The following is a 15,722-nucleotide window of genomic DNA, read 5'->3' on the forward strand; positions in this document are numbered from 1 at the left end:
ACCAGGACATATAACTTAGCAAACCTGGTGATGAATTGCACTTTAAAGGCAAATAAACACTATCTGAATATTTTTAATGAGCCTGTGTACTGAATCACATCACCTGACACCTGAAAGACAGCAATGGAGCTTTGATGCAGGTCCGTGACCCCCTCCAGTGTCACATGGTGTTCAGAGAAAGAAGATAATACTCTGTCTAAGCCAGTAAAACACCTGTTCGCCTAGCAGGGGTACAACATTTCAACAAGAACAGAGTTTGGCTTGGATTGAGGGTTTGGGTCAAGGATTCTTTTTTTTTCTTCTTCTTGTTTTTCTGCATTAAAGTGAAGAAAAGCATCTCAAGAAAATGACAGCAAAAGACACTGAGAAAAAAAAAATCAATGAGCATAGCTACTGTGGTTGCAAGCACAGGGGCTCCTTTCTGCACTTTTAAAATCTGGCTTTGCCTCAGTATGGCTACACCGTGCAAACCAAGGCTTGAGTCACTGCTTCTCGTGACTGTCATTTAAGTTATGAGATAAAATATTTTGTTCCCTTTTAGCAGTGTCTGACCGAGCATTTTCACAGTCAATTTGATTTTTATCTCCATCAGGTAAAATCGGGCTTGTGTGTTGGTTTTCTCTTGGTAAACATTCAGGTTACTGTACCTTTAGGTATTTTCAAAGCAAAGTATGTACCCAAAATTGGGTATGAGATTATAAATGTTGTGATGCATCACGGTGGGCCTGAATGTCATTGAACTGACGTTTGGCAAGATTCTAAATCAAGGGGGCCCACAATTTCCCCCTTTGGAGGGCCAAAACGCAAACTTAATGGAGGGCCACAGGCCAAAAGCAAACGTTCAGTTGGGAGAGAGAAACAATGTTTTTCCTTTTTCATAGAAACATCAAGAAACTACAAGTGAATCTTTCCTCTGGCCTCTTGATCTACCTCCGACATCAATACCAAGAGTAACACGTGTTTTCGTTATCATTTCCTTGTGTTGAGGCTTTGCACCATTTTGCACACCATCACATCACCCAAAACCTCGTGCACATTCCCATCCTCCTACCCCAACTCCACACAAACACTCACTTTAATCATTTAGATTTCCATTATCACAGCTTCCTCCACTCATTACTCAACCTAGGTCTTCTCACTCCTGAGCCATGAACCAAAATTAATTCATTACCTTGTCTTCGCCACAACACTGCTATCTTTGCCGGATTTGAGCTCCCATTTCAAACATTTGACGTTTTCTATATTTTCCTCACAAAACCTGAGGATTAATTAGAATAACTTTGACTTATATTATGTCCTCTGTTCTCTCTATCTATCTGCTCAAGTGTATATGGAAAAGAATGAATCGCCCAAAAGACTGTCTCAATATCACTGAAGCAATTTTCTTGAGACAGGAAACTGTGACTGGGAGGTCCCCATCTCCAGCAGGTTGTCAGTCATAGAAACCTGCGCCTGGCGGCTTTGAACACGGTGCGTGACCATGCTCAGCTTGTTCTTTTACTCTGCTCTGCTCAGCCTTCCCACCGCCCATTTCACACTGAAGTGAAAACAAACAGGCAATGTCATTCCTATATTATTTGCCAGGAAGCCCACTACTCAAGTCATGGCACTTGCATAATGAGAAGGAGATGTACATACGGCCCCTTCTCACAGGAGAGCTGGATTAAATGATGTGCAGCAACAGCCCAAGGAGTTTTACTTAAGTTTAATAAGAATTCACACCGAGTACGAAAATGAATGACAGACCTTGACAGTTGGCTTTAACAATGTTTTCAAGGTTGCTGTTGACTATGTTGTAACAATGACACTTGAAACAATATCATTGTTGCACACTCTCTCAGTTATTGGCTTCCTTGTTAGCATCCCCCTTCTCTAACCTGAAAACAGTGGTTAACAACTCTGCGCGCCCACAGACACACACACACACTTAAATTGCCTCTGTTACGGTCATACCATAACACTGAAATAGGATTATCTCCCTTTTTTCTACTAACTGGAAAATGCTGAAAGCTCGGATATATAAATATAGAAAATAGTCTCAGGCAGGTCAACATAGATGTTCTCTGGATAGCAATAAATAAAAAAATAAAATATAAAAAAAGGAGGAGAATTAATTGGGAAACTCTGGGCAAGAGTGTGATTGTGACTTTGATCAATGACTGAGGAAACTCATTACCAGCGCGGGCCAGTGCGTGAGGCGGACCCTAATTGCGTGCCAGTTTGTAATTCTGTGCTGTAATTGACAGCTGGATGAAGCAGGTGTGCGCAGTGACACAGTCACACAATGAGGGACACAAAGGAGAGAGGGACAGAGATCAAAAGAAGTGATGAAGAAACCACGGAATATACAGGGCAATTGGAGATTCTTACTGGGCGAGGATATCGAAGACTCTAAAGAAGGGAAAATAAGGTTCCAGCCTAATTTTTTTTTTGCTCAACCAAAACTGGCAGAGGTTGGGGAAATGCTGAGGCCAAAACAGAGAAGGCTAATTAGCAATGTACAGTTAAGAAACATTGGTTAATTTGGCTTTAGAAAGACTGGATCCCATTAACCAGCAAACAAAGCAGTTCATCTCTGAAAATGGCATGAACGACAGAGCATGTTTCTCTTTTGGATCACCACATAATACGGCATAAAGCACTCCAGGAAGTACACTGGAAAGTCAGGGCCAAAGTACATTGGGTCTGTCACCAATGCAACCATCACTTAAGCCACTCATCAAAGGAGCTGCAGTGACCAAGTTTGTGACGTGACCCAAGCACGAGACGATGACTGACATTTTTTTTGTCAATTTTTCTTTTGTTACCCTGCAGCAATGAGCTCTCCAGGTATTAGCAGCCTACAAACCCCGCCCTGTTAACATGATGCATCAAGGATGGACCCGGTTAATTTCGGGCTTTAGATGCCATAGTGTTTCATCATCAAGGATGCAGGCAAAGTCACGGCTGTCCAAAACTCCGGCGAGCTTGTCTGATACACAGTGGACTGAATGTCAAAGTGACAGGTAATCTTGACCTCGCTTTTGGTTACAGTAGCTGATGGTCAGAGCTAGATTTACTTTTAATTTTAGATGCATTTGTACACAGCAGCTCGATGGCATCGCATACTCCAACCCTAGAAACTAGCTCGACGAATCCCTCACTCACGAATTAATTTACAGCTCATCAGTCTTGCACTGATAGTGTCCCCGAGAGTCCATTATAAGGATCTATCATGGCCTACGCTGTACATGAGGTAGACACTTTTACGACATTTTATTCCATGAAAGCACACTCTAAACAAAGTGTATCAGCTTGCTTGATGTTAAAACGCCAATACAGGAAAGCTTTTTAGGCCTTTTGCAATCTTCTGGTAAGCTCTCATAGACCAGGGGCAAAAATGTTGAACTCAATCAAGCACACCGTAATTCCTTGCGGTGTACTAGTGGGGCTGACACAAGCTTCTAATGGCTGCTGGTAATCAAGCACCATGATTAAGCACTTGGGAGAGTGGGCACACATTGAAATTCCTCTGGAGATGTTCTTCCTCTTGGAGCCAAGTACCCTCACGACAGCAGGTATGTGGGTGCTTCATTAGCTTTTATACCGAGTTGCCTGTATTTGCTGTAAGTTTTGCTGATTTGCCTCGAGTGAAAAGGCGCCCTCTGTGACCCTCTCCAGGAGCAGTCAGTATGTTGGGGTACACCAGCATACCAGGGAAGTCTAAAAATCTAGTGATTGCGAGTGAAATGGAAGAGAAGCATAAATTACAGTACTGATCATTTCACACAATATCGAGCGATCACATGCAATGAAAACTTGAGGGAAGAAAGTGACTAAAGACTTGGGACTCACATTCACAGCACACCGAAAACTTTAATCGTTTCAAGACATTATTATCTCTCTATATTATTACTCATCCCTGCTGCCATCTGGTCCATAAAATTCTTACATTCAACAACATTTACAATTCTGTTGTAGACCAACATAACAAAGTTCCAATAAAAAGTGGATCTTGATAGGTCATGGTCAGTACAAAGTAATTTGAATGACTCCGAATGTCTTGATTGTGGACCAATTCTAATATTAGCGCTGCCAGTGGAGACTTAGAGGCCAGACGGTGGATGACATTCTCCACATGGTGAGCTACATTAGGTATCCAGACAGATGCTTCAGCCACACAGACTCATTAGCAAAGGCTATCAAGGGTCTGACCAGTAGCTACAATTGTGACCATAGCCATCTGTATTCTGAAACCATCACGTATCAGTCCGAGGAAGATTAAGGAGTCAAAATTACCGTTCGCTGAAATTTTCATTTCTTCAAATGAACAAAGTACAGGAATGAGGAAATACTTGTAGAACATGCAGAAAGTTCAATGCCGCTTATTACTTATGAACTGTGACGTACAGATGACTATGCTTTTTCTACAAAAGATATGTTCACCTCAGAATACAATGGTTGACTAATCAAAAGGCAATCCAAATATTTCAACTCAAAGACAGAAGAGATCTTCATTTGGGCTTTACAGCCAGCCAGTTAACGTTTGACAGCAGGAGCACAAACACTGGAACAGATATCTGTGTACTGCATGAAGCAATATTCACAATTCATGTTATATTACGTTCATATTTCCACTTTATCACTAAAATTTTTATATCTCTTATTCTGAAAAGGCGTCAGTCAAAATATTCTTTAAATGAATGGTGATAGAACGGCACATTCAATACAAATGTTTGATGAGCGGAATAGACATGTCTGACTAAGAGGATGATGGAAACCTCTTCTTGGAGAACATGCAAAATATTCTTTTTCATCCAAAATTTATTAAAGCATGCAGAGTCCAAAAGACCTAAAATAGGTGCCATTTGTACCCCCCAAAAAAACATTTTGGGGTTAGCTAAGGTAGAAATATAACAACTGGAGAGGAAGAACTTGCGAGACTATTTTCAAACCGTATGCTGGTGTGGAAGTAGATTTAAGGCAATACGCGTAAATATAAATCATCATTAAATATCTTGCATCTTACGGAGATGGGTCCACCTGGAAGAGCTTCATTATGACACGAAAAGTCACATTACAATTGACTGTTGTGAAATGTAAAAAAGTCAAGTGCCTAAAAAAGTAGACGTCAGGCCCCGACTGGGATGTGGTATTCCTACTCGTAAACATATTTATAGTACATATACACACACATCTACAGTTGACATACAAATATTCATATATTATTTATCTAACTACCTCCCAACCCTCCACCCATAGTTGCAAACTGTGTATATTTTGGTGTCTTGTATATAGTATTTTGTAAATATGTAACTTTGTTTATAATGTTCTCCTTTCTTGATATATTTTAATTGCCGTTTCTTCTTCTTGAAATTGAGCTGTGGTAACACACAAATTTCCCCGTTGTGGGATCAATGAAGTTCTATCTTATCTTAAACAATATTGAGGGGGTTGTCACGTCTGAAAACTTAATTCACTCGATATCAATAACACAAAAGACACCAGAGTTCTCAACGTACGCTTCTGTAGTTTTCAACGTTAGCAATGATGGCAACAATGGGAGAGAAGGATTTGCGAATCCACACACACACACACACACACACACCACACTGCCTTGCGGCGTCTGGGGGGGGAGATGAATTACCACCAAGTGTTTTCTGAATCATCTTACAGCCCATAGATTATAACTTTTTAGGTAAATCTCCTGGCAAAAAGATTAGTCTCATTAGTTCTCTCTTCAACTGCGCTCATCTTTGGTTGGACACATTCATGATGCATTGCCTCTTTAAAATGTAGAGAGGCAAGTAGAATGCCACTTTAATAGAGTGTTTTACATCTTCCAATCTGTTTACCCTTGTCATCATAATGAGACTTGAAATGCTTAAATGGCTCTCCAAACGATTTATTGATGACGATTTGCTTAATATTTGTTTGTGAAAGCTTGGCCATAAAAACGGAAGAAATACGCAAACAGTCGAGTTACTGTGACTCTCCCACGTCAAAGACGTTTCCCATCAACTGTGAGCCATTTTTCCTCCTCAAAATATGGATTTGATGATACTCATCTCTCACCCCTAAAATAAGCGCTGACAGATGCCTGACAAATGTTCTGATATCCATCATGTCTGCTGAACATCACACAAGTTTTAGACAGGTTGTCAGCGAGTTGTGAACATGCAGTGTGTGCGATGTCATGTGTAAGTTAGAAGTACACAGATGTGCAAAGAGCACCACTATATTATCTCTGTATGTGTGTGGGTGCACACACAAACACACACACGTCTAAGCACAAGTCTTATCCTGAGAGGGATTAATCCAATCCATTATCTGGCAGGACTCAGGGCAGCTCAATCGATGGCAGTCTCAGTGGTTGCTGATGAACTTCCTTCACTGACAAGGTGTATCATTCAGACCTGTCGCAGGGCAACACCCTGTCTGGCATTTCAAAGTATTAAAAAAAAAAAAAAAAGAAAACCCACCAAACTCAAGGCCACAATTTCTACTCATAGCCTCACTGCTGCATGTTTGTGCCAAAGCAAGTTTTATTTAAGACAGATGTCGAATCAGGTGTATCCATCAAAACAAAGACCTGAAACAAAAAACCTTCAGCACAACTGAAATCATATATTTTCAAATTCATGCATGGGTCCATCATAAACTGGCATTATGTTCAAACAGATCGAAGGGAAAAAAAAAAAAAAAAACACAGAACATGCTTTTGCCGTGTTGAATCTGCACTCATCTATAAGCTTTTTTTTTATCATTTGGCTGCCACTTCCTGTCAACCTGAAAAAACAAGCGGGATGGAGAGACGGAGGAGCAGTCAGCGTGAAGGAGGGAGGAGGAGATCAAATGGCAAGGCGGTTATGAGATGTGTGTCTGATGCCTTTTCAGACTGCGCTGTTTTGGCCGCCGCACCAGTCAATCACGATTACAATGGTGAGGAGAGATGGGAGCAGTGGCGCAGAAAGAGCTGTAGTGATAATTACAATGCAAGGGACAAGATAATGGGAACACGCTGCACTCATCCAATCATTTCATGTATCAGCTGCCGACTGACCCCCACCGCCCCCCCTTCCACTGACAACCAGCAATCACAGGTCATATTTGTGAAATCCAAAATGAATTAATTTGATGAAGGCAGTGGGGGTTGTGATCCGTCTTGATGTACGCACGTTTGTGTGCACAGTTTCGTCAAAATGTCAAAGTACATTTCTTTGTACTTTTCCCTGTGAGGTCATTCTATGACCACGGCATAAAAGCAGTCAGATGAATATGGCGGCCAGTGACGACAGCACTGTAAGTAGCTTGTTGTTTATCAAGGCAGATCATCCCGGGACGGGCATTTAAAAATACTACAGCGAACAAATATACAAAAATAACATTAATAAAGGCATGCAGGTAATGGTGTCATGCATAAATTTAGCATGTAAAGGGAGAGCTGCAAGTAACCAGTGGAGGGCAGTCATACAGCTTGGCTGCACGTCATCTGCAAGACATTGAAAGAGGAAGATGACAACCGAATGCAAGATTGAGAAGGCCCAAGTGATTTTTTAAATAACGCTGGAAGACAACAGAATAAGTTGCCGGGCCCGGTAGATCCTTAAAATTGCGGCTTCGGATGTTCTGCAAGTAATATCTGGCCCATGTTTTTGATAGTCATGGCTGCTAGAGCCAAAAAAAAAAAAAAAAAACAACCTCTGAAAGCGTAGAATATATAGAGAAAAGAAAAAATCACATTCGCTGGAAATGTTTCTTTCAAACACCTTTAAGCTTCAATGCCACCACCTTCTGTCAATGGTCACAACTGGGTCCTGGCACAAAGTTAGTTTATGCATTTTCTCATTTAAGATATTACTTGCTTGAATTGGTATTTTATTGATATACACACATATATACACAGACACATACACACATATATACACACACACACACACGCACATATATACACACACACACACACACATATACACACACGCACATATATACACACACACACATATATACACACACACACATATATACACACACGCACATATATACACACACGCACATATATACACACACACGCACATATACACACGTATACACACGTATACACGCATATACACACGTATACACACATATACACACACACATATACACACGTATACACACATATACACATACACACACACATATACACACACACACATATACACACACACACATATACACACACACACATATACACACACACACACAATGTATAAACACATATATGTATACATATATGTATATTTACTAGGGCCATAATCAAACAAAGAAATTCTTGGTCGACTGAAGCCCTCAAATTTCGACTAAAAATCGACTAATTTTAGACATGAAAACATACTGTTTCAACTGTCAGCACAAAACCTGTTGAGGAATATTTAGACAATTGTTTTTGTCACGTTATATTAATTGACCGACGCTATCATTTCTCCTGCGTACAGAGCGAGACTGAACAGAGGAGCTCAGCATCACGGCTGAGACACAAATAGGCTTTTAACTTAAAACTTTACTCTTAAACACAAAAGGCAAGTCCACGGTAAGAATTTTTACAATTAAAACAAAACAATTATTAGACTAAAACATTGAAATGTCAATTCTGATATGTTCATATACTCAAAACTGACGGGGCGACCTAAGGTGGACAAGTTAGCTTTCCGTTTCTAGGTGATACGCCGTGTTTGTGGTGGAGCTGTGATATGCAGACTGTTGTTTGCAAACTTTACATTCGACTTTTTTCCTTTCTCTATTTTCATGAAATGCTGCAACGCTGCAGATGTCTTTGACACGGTGGACGAGGACTGTCTTTAAATGAAACCGTCAAAATTAAATATACATTCATCAAATCACCAGACGGTGGCCTCCTAGTACTCTTCAGTCTGTCTGTCTCTTGCGGGTCGGGCTAGTCCAAAATAGCAAAAACAAGGGGGGTGTTCAAAAATAGATTGTTATTTGTCAAACAGGGGTGCTTTCGGTGCTTTCCTCCTGATGAAATTAATGTGGCAAAAAATCGACCAATCAGAATTTTGGTCGAGCCAGAACATATCGACGAATACATCGACCAGTCGACTGGGAAATTACAGCCCTAATATTTACACATTTTGTATTCGTATATGTACACATACATACATAATTAAAAACACACATACAGTAAATATATTTGAAGTAATTTAACACAATTTGGAACTCATTACATCCCTTCCATCATCAAAGTCTGGGCTTTTATGCTTTTAAAAAAACAAAAAAATTCAGATCAAAGTTGCCAATTTTGGCTCTGGTAGCGATGTATGTGTCACTGTTGAAATGATAAAAGATCTGGCAATAAATCGTATGAATATTTAGTACTCATAATGTCTATTCAGTCAGATACCTAAAAATCAAACATTACGTTCACTGGAAACGGACGCCTTTTAATCTCTATTCATCAAAACACTAATTAATGCTATTGCAAGCTCTTCATCGCCGGCCAAACCTGGCTCATCTCCCCCAGGATGGATTTCTTCACTAAGCGGGGAGCAGAACACGTCATCCCACTGCTCCTCTTTACTGTGGTTGCAGAGGACATTAATCATAGGACCATCTAAATTAAATTTACCATAAAGCATAAAGAGGCTTAATGAAAATGAAGTTGTTTATGATGTGCATGATTACCAGGGTATCCTCCTTTTACTGGAGGTGCTTGAGATGAGCAATGGGACTTGAGCCATTTGGAGAGGGACACGTCTTTAAAACCAGACGCCCAAGAAGCATTGAAGCAGAGTGCACAGGGACAATCAATCAAACCGAGTTGTTGGTAAACATACGTCGGGACTTACTGCGTTTATGTGTGTTGCATTAAAGATATTGGGTCCAATACTTTCAATATTTGCCATTTTACAATTTTCATGTATTTATACTGCTGACTCAACTGAAAACCATGTATTCATTCGAGTTGAAGATCTGATCATTAATATTGGTGAACTTCATTAAAATTGGCCCATATATTCACATTGTGTTCCAGTTTCTAATTTGTGATTAATACTTTCACTGTCTCAGAGCACAAGAGCTTCAACCTTGATAATTTGCAGCGTGCAAACCCAGACTGACCATCGGGACCACCGGGAAAATCCCGGTGCGGCCTGCTAAATGGCCCGCAGGCAGCAGTGTTGTGAACGCTGCACGCCGTGACGAATACCCACGTGGCCAAAAAGAAACGAGGCAGCCAGCCTGGCACAGAAGGCGGGTTTAATTACATTACTGAGGCATAACTGGGCAGAACATGAAGGTGGACGGTGGAGGAAAAAAGAGGGGTGGAGCAGAGATTTTATGCAAATGAAGCAGCCTGACCTGAGCTTTCAAATGATGCAAGCTGCTTGTCTGTCACAGAGTGTTGGTGACAATATCTCCACATGCAATATGTTATTTGAGTAACCTATGGCCTCATGGCACAGATATTCAACATGAAAAACAAGAGCTAGGTCGTAATGCAAGTAACTGTACACCAAAGTCAACTTGTTATTCACAAGCTCACGTTAACATTTGAGCCTACTTTTTTCATACTCCTGCTTCTTAGTTGACTGAGTCCCTCTCGCTTCACAACACGCAGCCCATTAATGAAGGAAGATGGCGCAAGCTGGTTCTCTGCGTGGCGATGTGCTGTCTTTGAGAAAGGCTTGGAACTGATGAACTGAAAACCACCTCAAGTGAGCATGAAAATGTTTTTGCAAGTTACCAGATTCGTATTTTTCACATTTTGGTGTTTCCATCCCCCTTTTCTGACGCATTACTTAAAAATGCACATAAAAATCGTGTGATTGATACACAGCTAATGCCAATATGAGTTCTGCTTACTGGTCCAATTCTTAATAGTTTCCTTTACTGACTCCTTATCAATGGTCTATGCGGAAACGGAGGCCAACACAGATTTTCAGCATCAATGATATTTGTATGTGCAACTCTGACACAGAAACGGAGTGCAGAAGGCTGCAGGTGTGCTAAATCTCCACTTGTTGCAAACGGTTCCACTGAGACAAAGGAGTTCTGATTAACAGCATTGGAACATTAACAAATTACAGTTACTTTCCTGACAAAAGAAGCTAGAACCAAAGTTTAAGTTAGCCTGGGTCCTTCACTCTGCTGTGAACACAGCACTGACACATCGTTCTTTTGCAGTAACGGTGGTCCAGCTGGGTCTCCCAGGCAGAGTCATTTTCCCAGTCCCGCTCGCATGCAAAGGAAAAGCAGAAACAACCTGAATATGAATTAAACTCTCTTTGATTTCTTCCTGGCCAAACACAAAGATGCCAGGTAATTTCATGTAAAGGAAAAAAAAAAAGAAGTATACTTTTAAATGATCACGCGTGAGTGACTTCATATTCTGGGAGTCGCATATGCATCTTTGCTCCAAGTTATGCAAATTGGAAATAATGTAAACTGTCTAAAATAGAGGATGACAATATGTTTATGGTTGATACCCAGTTGTGAGGACCCAGGGCAACACAGAAAGATAACTAAATGCTTGAATAAAACTCTCACATACATCACTCTCATGCTCTTTGTACATGCATGTGCATTACCGCATGCAATGCACAGATTAAATGAAAGACCACACAGTTACAGCTGCTCGAGGGAGAAGGCAGAGCTAATCCTCAGTTATCAAAACTTAAGCTTGCAGACTTCAGAGCCATTTGAATACGCTCCAACCATTTCTACAGCGCCCTCTCTTTCCACTGGCACACCAAGAGGCTTGTTTTTTTCCCCCACCTCGATCCGTGACAGACCACCTGCAAGTGCCGGCATAGTAATGGTTTCCAGGGAGACGGCAAAAGCATTGCTCCTAGATGTACAGGGATACAATGTGTCACGCCCCATTTCAGCTCCACAGTGGAAGCCCCCTCCGAGTCCAGTATCCAGCAAGCTTCTACTTGAATCTGTTTACCATATCATCTTTGGGCAAGAAGAACTGCAGATGCCTCTGCCACTTGCTAAGATGTGTGTAAGTAAACACACAAGATTTTACTTGAGTATAATTTGCATGAAGGGATTACCAATAGCTGAGTACCACCAGTACTGATAATTACTCTTAAATTGTTATTCTCCTTCAATATATTCCTTGCACCTGGACAAAATCCAACCAAGATCTGGCTTTAATTACTCTATGGCACCGGGAAGACTTTACTCTGCTGCACGGTTTCTGAGTCCATCCTGCTTCCCTCACAGGTTTAAGTGGCATCGTGTGCACCATGCGGAGGCAGCTTCCTCATCTCCCCAAACACTGAGGATATCTGTCAAAGGTCATCAATAATCTCAGTATTAGAGAGTGTATTTATTTACAGCAGCCCCGCGCTATCGGCAAACACAATTTCTGAGAACAACCTCGAGATTCTCGGAAAAAATAAATAAAATCACAGTGGGGAGATGAACACGACACACACACACACACAGTTTTCTCATGTCACTTCACGCTGTTACCTTGTCTGATGACAACACTACCACTTTTTCTGTCTCTGTTGACACCAAAGTGTAATGTAACTTATCGAAGCACATATACAGGAACATGCGTTTCCCTCAACTAATTTCAGAAAATGTGTGATGGTAATAATTCATGACAGACATAAGCTTATAGTCAGTGGCAAAGTTATGAATAACCGCCGATGCCCGTAGCGTAATCGACAAAAGGGATTTCAATTCTACTTAGAAATAGCATGTGACGTGCATCATCTTGGTGAAGCATACCTCAAAGTGTTCAAAGATCGCATTAAATCATTTAAAATGGACTATTTTTCCCCACAAACACAAACTTCATGCCAACATTTTGCTATGACACGGAAAACTGAATGCTCTTCGAGGGTAGCTGAGCCGAGTTTCAATGAACCGAGTCATCGGGGTGAATGTATGCTTTCAAAAGAAAACCAGATCAAGTGCCATTTCATGACAACTGCTGTGTTACAGTAATCCGATGAAAACAAACCATTAGATATGCTGACCATTTCAGGATTTCTTTTATATATACGAATTAAATTGTAAAGATATTCTTGATAAATTACGGGTCATTCACGTAGAAGACACTATAATACTGCAATAATGCTCTTAAAAGCAGAGAACAAATACTGTGACTGGCACCACAAACATCAGGTCAAGATGAGGCAAGTGTTACACACTGCACTGCTCAGCTGCTGACAGATATTTCAAGAGGAATAAAAGTTCTCAAAGCAACCAACACGAGCCTCAAGAAGCAGCGAACGCATGTCGTCAGAGCAGCGAATCAAAGCTAAATTCGGTGTCACGGTCCACATCAACCACCAATGACCATTTTTATACTGAATATTTACAGTTGTAATGCTAACAAAGAGCTAAGCGATCACAGCCGAGGACATGAAAAGTAATCTAAATTAGTTCTCCAAAAAAAAAAAAAAAACAACGATCTGCTGGGGTCAACGCACGAACATCGGTTTGGCCTCTGAGGCCTCTGAGCAGCAAGCTTGAGGGAGGCACAAAGAAAATAAACCGTTTCCTCAGCAAAGGAAAGGATTAACGTTTTTAGATTGCAATTAAAAACATCCAAAAGTCACTGGCAGAAAAAGTTAAGAGCAAGTGCTTACAAATGAAAAGACAAGTTCAATGTTGTGTCTATACATTTTTCAATCATTCTAATCCTTATAGCTTTGGGCATCTTATAGCTTCCTCCTTGCATATTGATTCGCTTAAGGTGAGTCGGGCTGATCACGTTTTGCTGCTCGCCCTGAGTTGGGAACAAAAACAAACAGGCATGTGATGATGGAAACCTATTTGGGATTAAATTTTATAAAAATGTAGCGAGGTATCTGGAGTTGTAACAAAATGGAGAGCGAACGGGAAGACTGAATTAAAGATAGGATAGACATGTCATTCAGTGCTTCTTGTGACGGCGAAGGACAATCTCTGCCTTTACACGCACGTTCCAGAAGACATGATATTGGAATTATGTGACAAATCTCAACATGTGTCCTGCTGCTGATGTGGCACACCTCCTCCACCCCAGCATTGCCGGAGGGGGAAAACACACGCATATACAATAAAAAAAAAAGGAAAAAAGAAAAATGCTGTTTTCTGCTGTTATGTCTTTTTTTATTTGCCAAAAGACAGCTCTTCCTTCTCAGCCCTGTGCTATCATTTCTCTGCACCATGCACTCATTACAGTGATTCTGTTTCATGCAGGCGACAGGAAGGAGGCATATGAGTGGAAGTGGTGGAAACTGGCAAGCGAGCTACAGCCAAACAGCCTCAGGCTGGAACGGGACCAAAAAAAGACACAATACTTCAATGCCCCCTAGTGGTGAATGATGGAAATGCTCCAAGAGATGCCCCTAATGTCAGACACTGAATCTCACGTGTGGGTTTAACATTTGTCATGTATACTGTACATTTGGGCAAATATATGCCCTTTTAAAAAATTATATATCACCACTTGATCAAAGGCACCAAAACTGTTTTGATATCAGGAAAACACCCAACACCCCGAGGGAAGGTAGCCACCTACTTTCCCTGCAGCTTCTCCTCTGTCCTCTATTAAGCCACACTCTCAAATTGGAGAAATCTAGCAAATCCCCGGAACAGATGACACCCTACTACTACGACTACTGCTGCTGCTGCTTCATTTCTCCAGCTCAAATTTAGGATTCCACCAGCCTCACAGGGTGCTATTTTTTAATTTAATCTTCCGAAGCAATCAGATTTCACACCTTCTTCTGCCCCACGTAAGAGGGCCTCTCTACTCATAATCCTGTTCCTACTGCTTGTCAGGATGACAACAAGAACAGAAGCCCCGTAGGCTGTGTGCACGTGTGTGATTGTGTATGTACACGGTTGTCATTTGTTGCCCACGAAGGGCGACAATGCAGAAATATATATTTTTTTCTCCTCATGTTCATATTTGAGAGCACACACAGTATGTACCTCTGCCAAGGAACTGATTAAAGCCATGAGCTGCCATTAGCAGGCCCTCGCATCCACTCACATCGTGTGTGCTTGCATGAGGAAGACTAGTGTGAGCACTGTGGCACAAATGTCACTAGGTGGTGCTAGAAAACCCCAACACCAGAACTTAGGTTGCTGAACATCAGTTGGAGACAATTTTGATGTAAATGAAAAGATATGAGGTGGCACGGCGGTGCAGTGGTTCGCATTGTCGCCTCACGGCAAGAAGGTTCCGGGCTCGGATCTTTCTGTGTGGAGTCTGCATGTTCTCCCTGTTCCTGTGTGGGTTCTCTCTGGTACTCCAGCTTCCTCCCACAGTCCAAAGACATCAAGAGGGGACGAGGCTGATTGATACTCTAAATTGACCGTAGGTGTGACTGTGAGTGTGAATGGTTGTCTGTCTCTATGTGTTGGCCCTGTGAACCCCACCTCTTGCCAGAAGGCTGCTGGGATAGGCTGCTGGGATAGGCTCCAGCCCCCCCCCCCACAACTCTTAACAGAATAAGCAGAAGAAAATGGATGGATGGATGGAAATGAGATGACTTCCTGTAACCACTAGACAGCAGCAGCTTGGCCTAAATTCAGTTTGTAGATGTCTTGGGGGAGAGGGCTGACACTGATCAAACGTATGACGTTTGTGTCAAGAGCTACACACCCGTTTCCACTTCCGTGGAGAAATATAAAAATTGGGTGCCTCACCACATCAACAATGCTTAACAGAAACTCATTCTTTACACCAGATCTGGTCGACCTCCCAGCAGGTGTGCGTCTAAATG

The 15,722-nt window shown here is 41.4% G+C and overlaps 1 long non-coding RNA gene across 3 annotated transcripts in view; it reads right to left on the reverse strand.

Moving 5' to 3' along the window:
- LOC147238638 (uncharacterized) overlaps positions 1-15,722 on the reverse strand; it is a 96,357-nt gene that overhangs the window by 79,815 nt on the left and 820 nt on the right. The window lies entirely within an intron of this gene.

Source organism: Aulostomus chinensis, chromosome 24 (genome assembly GCF_037954235.1).
Source record: "Aulostomus chinensis isolate RoL2024-O1b breed Wild chromosome 24, RoL_Achi_v1.0, whole genome shotgun sequence".
NCBI classification, from domain to species: Eukaryota; Metazoa; Chordata; class Actinopteri; order Syngnathiformes; family Aulostomidae; genus Aulostomus; species Aulostomus chinensis.